Source organism: Carlito syrichta, unplaced genomic scaffold, assembly GCF_000164805.1.
Source record: "Carlito syrichta isolate Samal-C Ts95f unplaced genomic scaffold, Tarsius_syrichta-2.0.1 Scaffold301812, whole genome shotgun sequence".
NCBI lineage: Eukaryota > Metazoa > Chordata > Mammalia > Primates > Tarsiidae > Carlito > Carlito syrichta.
In genome coordinates, this window is record NW_007245908.1 from 97,194 (window position 1) to 103,878 (window position 6,685).

General features: G+C 50.1%; 1 protein-coding gene across 1 annotated transcript in view; it reads right to left on the bottom strand.

Moving 5' to 3' along the window:
- SH3PXD2B (SH3 and PX domains 2B) overlaps positions 1 to 4,008 on the bottom strand; it is a 63,348-nt gene extending 59,340 nt beyond the window's left edge. Inside the window, exon 1 of the mRNA XM_021711013.1 lies at positions 3,928 to 4,008. The gene's annotated coding sequence lies outside the window, so the exon portion shown is untranslated. The remainder of the gene's footprint in view (positions 1 to 3,927) is intronic.
- Positions 4,009 to 6,685: the final 2,677 nt, after the last annotated feature.

Genomic DNA, 6,685 nt, shown 5'->3' on the forward strand with positions numbered 1-6,685 from the left:
CCAGCCTGGGCGACAGAGTGAGACTCCAACTCAAAAAAAAAAAAAGGTAAAAAAATAAAGTGCACATTGCAGTGTTGTTTTAGTATATCCACAAGGTATCCACAAGGCTATGCAACCATCCCACCTTGCTAACTTCCACTCCCAAAAGACACCCTGTGCCCTGAGAGGGTCTCCCCATCTCCTCCCCACAACCTCTGGCAACCACGAATCTGTTTTCTGTCACTATGGACCTGCCTCTTCTGGACACAGATCGTCCATTTTAACTCACAAGAACTTTGTGATTAGCCAGGTGTGGTAGGGTGTGCTTGGAGTTCGAGCTACTTGGAAGGCTGAGGCAGAAGGATCTCAGGAGCCCAGCAGGTGGAGGCTGCGGTGGCCAGGAGCGTGCCATTGCACTCCAGTTTGGGCGACAGAGTGAGACTCCAACCCAGGAAAAAAAAAAAAAAGAGCTTTGCGAAGCAGCTTCTAGAGAGATGAACACCAGACAGGAGAGTGGCTAAAAGTATGGACTCTGTGGTGCTTACCCAGCTTCAAATCCAAGTCACTGGCTGTGTGACCTCAGGCAAACGACTTAACCTCTCTCAGTCCACCTCAAGGATTAAAGAACTCATCACACCTAGCTGTTCAGCAGGATGGGGGCCACATTCAGGGATCCAGAAATGGCACCAATAAGGACACTCAGGCACAGAGGAGTTAAGGGGTATGCCCAAGGCCACACAGTTGGAGGGTGGCTGAGCCCCAGTCTTCCAGGGAGTCCTCTGCTTTTTCCATTACGCCACACTGGCCTGCACCGAGGCTCAGCCCTCCCCACATTCTGAGCCAAGTTACTTCTGAAAAAAAGGGGGGGGCGGTTCCAGGTTGCTTCCAGGATGAGCAGAACCTTCTGGAATTGCATGACCTTCTGCCCCAGCCGCCCAATGAGAACTCTTAAAGCTGGCCAGGGCCTAGGCTTCAGGCAACTTTGATAAGAGAGGGAAGCCAGGAATGGCCATGTATGTCCTAGCAAACCCCAGTTATTACCAATTATGCTGAGTGGGGAGAAAACCTTACTTTTAAGCTCTGGTAGAAAGAAACCAGTTGAATCAGAACAGGAGAGTGGAGGGAACACTGGCATTGGGCCAGGAAGACCTGTGACCAAACCCCAGCTCAGGCATTCTCAAAGGATCATGGGCTAAGAATCGTGTGTCATTCCAGCGAGACCTTGTCTCTACAAAAAAGTTAAAAGTTAGCCAGGCATGGTGGTGCATGCCTGTAGTCCCAATTACTTGGAAGGCTGAAGTGGGAGGATCTCCTGAGCCTAGGAGGTTGAGGCTGCAGTAGCCATGATCGTGACACTGCACACCAGCCTGGGTGACAAAATGAGACCCCAACTCAAAAAAAAAAGATCACATGCCACTGTCCCTTGCCTCTGCCTCTGCTGCTCCTTGGGGGTGTCAGGGCAAGCAAGAGGCTTCTGAAAGCAAAATCCAGGCAGCCCCCCTGTTCACACCCTCCTCGTCAGGCTAGCCACGTGCAAAAATGTCTACCCAACCCTCACTCTCTGAACTGCAGACCCGCTGTCATAAACCTGCATCAATCACTCGTGGATCTGAGTGAGGAATGAGCAAGCCCTTCTGTCTCGGTTGTTCTCAGCCAGGACTGTGCCTCCTGCTCCTGGCGCTGAAAGACGCTGGGCAGTCCCACTGCCCTCCTCCCCTGCTTTCTCGAGGTTAGGTCTTTATTCCTAGCCCCAGTGTTTGCTCCTGTCAAGTCTATTTTACACAGTACCTTCCCTTCTTTAACATACAGCTTCTTTGTTTACTTATGTTCCTCCATGTCTGAGCTGCTGTTTGATATTGTTGCATACTGAACACAAAAACTCACTAATGAGTTCATCACTTTGTAAACAATTAGGTAACTGGTGTTTCAATTGCTCTACATTATGCAGCGACTCTTGGCAGATGCTATAACGTGGGTGTTTGGGGAAACTGGGTAGGAGCACATGATCTCCCTCCCCTACAAAATAATGCAACACAGGCTTGGAAAATTCTCTATTCGACATTTTCAGGAACAGATTAGGTCTGCACAAAGGATGTTTGTGGTTAGTATCACTCAACCTTCTGAGAACACCGAGGCTAAGAGACAGGATGTGTGCAAAGGCCCATCATCTGGGCATATCCGATGGCCCAGAAATGTCTACTTGACCTCCGATCATGGCTGCTTGGGAATCTACCTCTCTGGGGTCTCAGTCAGGGGTGGAGCAGTGACCCAGAAAGCCCATTGGTCGGCACATTTCTCACTCATGTTGACTGGCATAGAGATGAGCCTATGACACACGACCATGTGTTTGCTGAGATTTTTGACTTTTACTCTTTGCTGCTGGGTGTGAGCCCAGAGCTGCTGTGGCCATTTTGCAACTATGTAGAATCCATGGAAATAGGAATTGGAATGAGAGGAAGAAGCAGGTCAGATGATGCCACAAAAAACCCTGGATGAAGCCATGCCCGAAGCCTGGAATGTTTCTTCTTCTGGGACATTCAGTTACACCAGCCAGAAATATGTCCCTGTTTACTTCAGTCAGCTTGGTCTCTGTCACTGGCAACGGAAACGCTGACTGACAGAGGAAAGGCAGACAGTCACTTCAGGCATCCCAGGAAGATAGTCGTCACTTCTGTCGCTTGAGAGGTGGCGCAGCCCCTTACCAGGAGGCAGGGAGCATCCATGTGACTAGAAAGGCAAACTCCCATGGACTCCCAAGACAGCATGTTCCAAGGAATTTGGGTATGTCCTATCAGGAGGAACCATACTTCTCATGGCTGCTGCGAGCTGCTTGCCTCTGGTGATGTCAACGTGAAACTACTGACCCACAAATTAGTTGTGCTACCTTAGCAGGGATGGACTTATACATAGCAGTCCATGTTTTGCATGGTTCCTGTGACTGGTGGTACACATGGTGTTCTTGTTTTGTTTGTTCATTCATTCATTCATTCATTCATTCATTCACCGAACACTGACTGGACACACACTGTAAGTTAGGCCTTGAATAAAACACTAAGGAGAGAGAGGAAGAGGAAGACATGGGTTGGGCATGATAGTTCATGCCTATAATCCCAGCACTTTGGGAGGGGCAAGGTGGGAGGATTGCTTGAGCCCAGGAGTTTGAGACCAGCCTAGGCAACACAGTGAGACCCTGACTTTCCAAAAAATTAAAAAAATTAGCCAGACATGGTGGTGCATGCCTACAGGTCCAGCTACTCAGGAGGCTGAGGTGGGAGGACTGCCCAGGCCCAGGAGGCTGATGCTGCAGTGAGCTGTGATTGTGCCACTGCACTCCAGCCTGGGCCACAGAGGGAGGCTCCAACTCAAAAAAAAAAAAAGAAAAAAAAGGTTCCTGCCCATGACAGTTACAGGTTGGAGAGGAGACCGCCAAGCAGACAACTTCAGAACTGTGGGGGACAGAACAGGTGGCCCTCGTTGGCCAGGGAGCAAAGTCAGACAAGCTTCCCAGAGGAGGAGTCACACGGGGTACAGGAGTTACCCAAGTCCTGAGTGGGTTAGGAAGGCACAGGTGTGTTCTCAGCGAGTAACAGGTACAAAGGCCTACAGGGAGGGAACAAGTGACAGAAGAGACTCAGGTCTGTCTTCAGGGCTAAGCAGCCCCAAAGTCCAGACCCACTCAAAAAAAAAAACAGCTCACCAGATCGCTCAGAGCTCAAGTTCAAAATCTGTACTCCAAAGTCACCCGGAAACTATTTCTAGATCGCTCTCCTTTCTGGGGCAGGCACCAAGTACACTTTCCCTTACTCGGGAAATAGTACACCTCAAAGCATAAAGCACAAAGCGCATCACTTATGAACCACAAGTCAAGGCCTCTAAAGTTGCAGGGGAACGTAAGCCCAATTAAACACTTTCCCTCCCTGCAGCACAGCAGAGACACCGCAACCTTACCTGGAGGTCGAAGAACTTGCTGTAGCGCCGGTAGATGGCCTCAGTGGAGCCGCTGGACCACGTGACCCGGATGATGTAGACCTGCAGGAAGCAGCAGGAGGTGGGAGTTAGCATCAGCGTGGCCTTCCCACCTCTCGGACCAAGAAAGACCTGGGTTTGAATCTCAGCTCTGCTAATAACCAGCCGGACATGTTGCTTGCTCCATGTCTCAGCTTCCTCAGCAAAATGGGTACAATAATCCCCAACTCCAGAGTTGTGCACAGGGGGATGCGTGGGCACCAGGTCAGCTCAGGAGAAGCTGCTATTTTCTGCACTGTAAGGAATTCTTGCTCCCCGCTCCATTCAGAGAGCCACGGGCTATTTTGCCAGTCACTCCTAAAATCTTGTCTTTTATCACAAGTCATGGGACCTGCAGTTCTTGGCCACATCTCCACAGCTGACCCGGCATGCCACTTCCACCACTGACGACAAGGGCCAAGTTATATTTTCCTTTTGAGTCTCAGTTTTTCCTTCTGTGAAATGGGTTAGCAGCATCTGCTTCTTCTACCTCCCAGAATCTTTTTTTGTTTGTTTGGCTAGTCAGAGTCTCACCCTGTTGCCCAGGCTGGAGTGCAGTGGCACGATCATGGCTCACTGCAGCCTCGACCTCCTGGACTCAGTTGATCCTTCTGCCTCAGCCTCCCAAGCAGCTGGGACTATAGGTATATCTCATCACGCCCAGCTAATTTGTGTATTTTTTTTTTTGTAGTGATGAGGTCTTGCTATGTTGCCCAGGTTAGTCTTGAACTCCCGGGCCCAAATGGTCCTCCTGCCTCAACTTTCCAAAGTGCTGAAATTACAGGTTTGAGCCACCACTCTCAGCCATGTGTGATGAAATTAAGGGCGAGGAACCATTTAATAAAGCACGGGGCTGTGTCCACAACCTCGTCACAAGTCACGGCACACACAGAAAACAATACATCGACAACAAATCAGGGCACACTGAGGTGGGCTGGAGGTCAGAGGCCTTCAGTGATCCCAGACAGGAGGTAGACACCTAAAGCAGAGGGATCAGCACACCTGTGACCCACTCCTGGACCGCAGAGACTGTCTGTTGCTACAGGGTAGTCATGACCATGAAACTACACGCACATGCAAACGCTCTTTGGAAACAGAGAAATGTCATACAAATAAGAGGGGCTCATTGTTGCCGGAGGCCATGGGGTTAACAGGCCGGGCCCCTGTCCCAGGAGTTGAGGTCCAGCAGCAGAGACAAGACATGCATAAATAAAGATGCCTGAAACGGGGCAGTGGCTGCCGGCGGTTTTTTTTTAAACCCAGAATCAGTTACCATCTCTTCCAACCAGAACACCTTGGGAACCTTTGTCCCTACCCTCAAGCTCATCCCTTTAGGTAGAGTTGGGCACATTCACCGCCCACTGTGATTGGCTGATGGGTGAACATGTGACCTGAGCTGGACCAATCAGAATCAGCAGGACTCAGCGTGGGACTTCTCTCTTGAGAAAGACTAGCCTTTCTGAGGTTGCTGGGCTCAGGACGGGGAGCTACCAGGAGCTATGTTATCATTACCTGGGAGGCACCTGCCTGAGAAAAAAAGCCATCATCTGTAGAGCCCTGATGGCACAGTCGGACCCTTATTGTTCAGCTCTGCTTGAAGCTAAATCTATTCTGGGACACCCAGTTTCCTGGGCCAATAATCATGTCTTGGTCACACCTGCTCTCTTGAATTATTTTTGCAGCCATCTTAAGCTAGGTTTCCCTCACATGTAATCCAATCCTGACTGGTACAGGAAGCAGGGCAGGAAAGAGATGTCTGAAGCTTGGAGACACCATGGTGTACCTGGATGGACTCGGAGGATTTAGACAGTGGGAGAGCAAGGAGAGACTGCTGGTGGAGGAGGATGAGGGAGAACAAAGACCAGCTTGGGGTAGGGGAACTGTGCTGGGCAGGGGTTTCTAGAGTGGTTTTTAGCTAGAGTCTCTTTTCAAATGAGTTCTTATGAGGATGCTCACATTCCAAACAGAAGAAGGTAGAGCAGCTTCAGGGACTGAAGCCAGAGCCCAGCATGAACATCGTGGACTTACAGGAGAAGTTTCTCCAGGGGAGAAGAGATGGAAAATGGAAAGATAAATCAGGACAGGAAGGGAGAAGGCCTTGAATATTGAGCTAAGGAACTCATCAGTCATGACCTCTTCAAAGCCAAAGAAGTGTGGCAGAAAGGAAGGGACTTGGACTCCAGACTCAGGAAGCTCTAGGCGCACATGATTTCCTAGCTCCTGGAGCCTCAGCTTTCTTATCTGTAAAATGGGCTCATCCAGCCCACCTCACAGTTGTGACCATGATGAGGGAAAGCTCCTTGCCAGGTCAAGAGGGAACAGTCAGAAATCTGAGGCTTCGTGCCACCTGCCCAATGCCTACCCCATCCCTGCGCATAAGAACAGGCTATTGTGAAGCCAAGGACTTGGGTGTCCTGGCCCATCCTGTCCCTTGTGCTCCCTTGTCCTCAGATAACTCTTGGAGCAAGAGAACAGACCAGGGCATCCTTTAGGAGAATAGGGTCAAGCATCATCTCAGAACGGTGACTTTCCCATGGGAAGAAACTCGTGTCTCCAAACCACCTGAACAGGCATGGTACATTGGATTTAGAAAGGAGACCTCAAATCACTTCTGCAGTTGTCAACCCTGTTTCATCGACTCCAGCAGGGAGATTCTGAATGGTTCCCAGTTGTTCACGCAACAACGTCTACTAAGCACCTC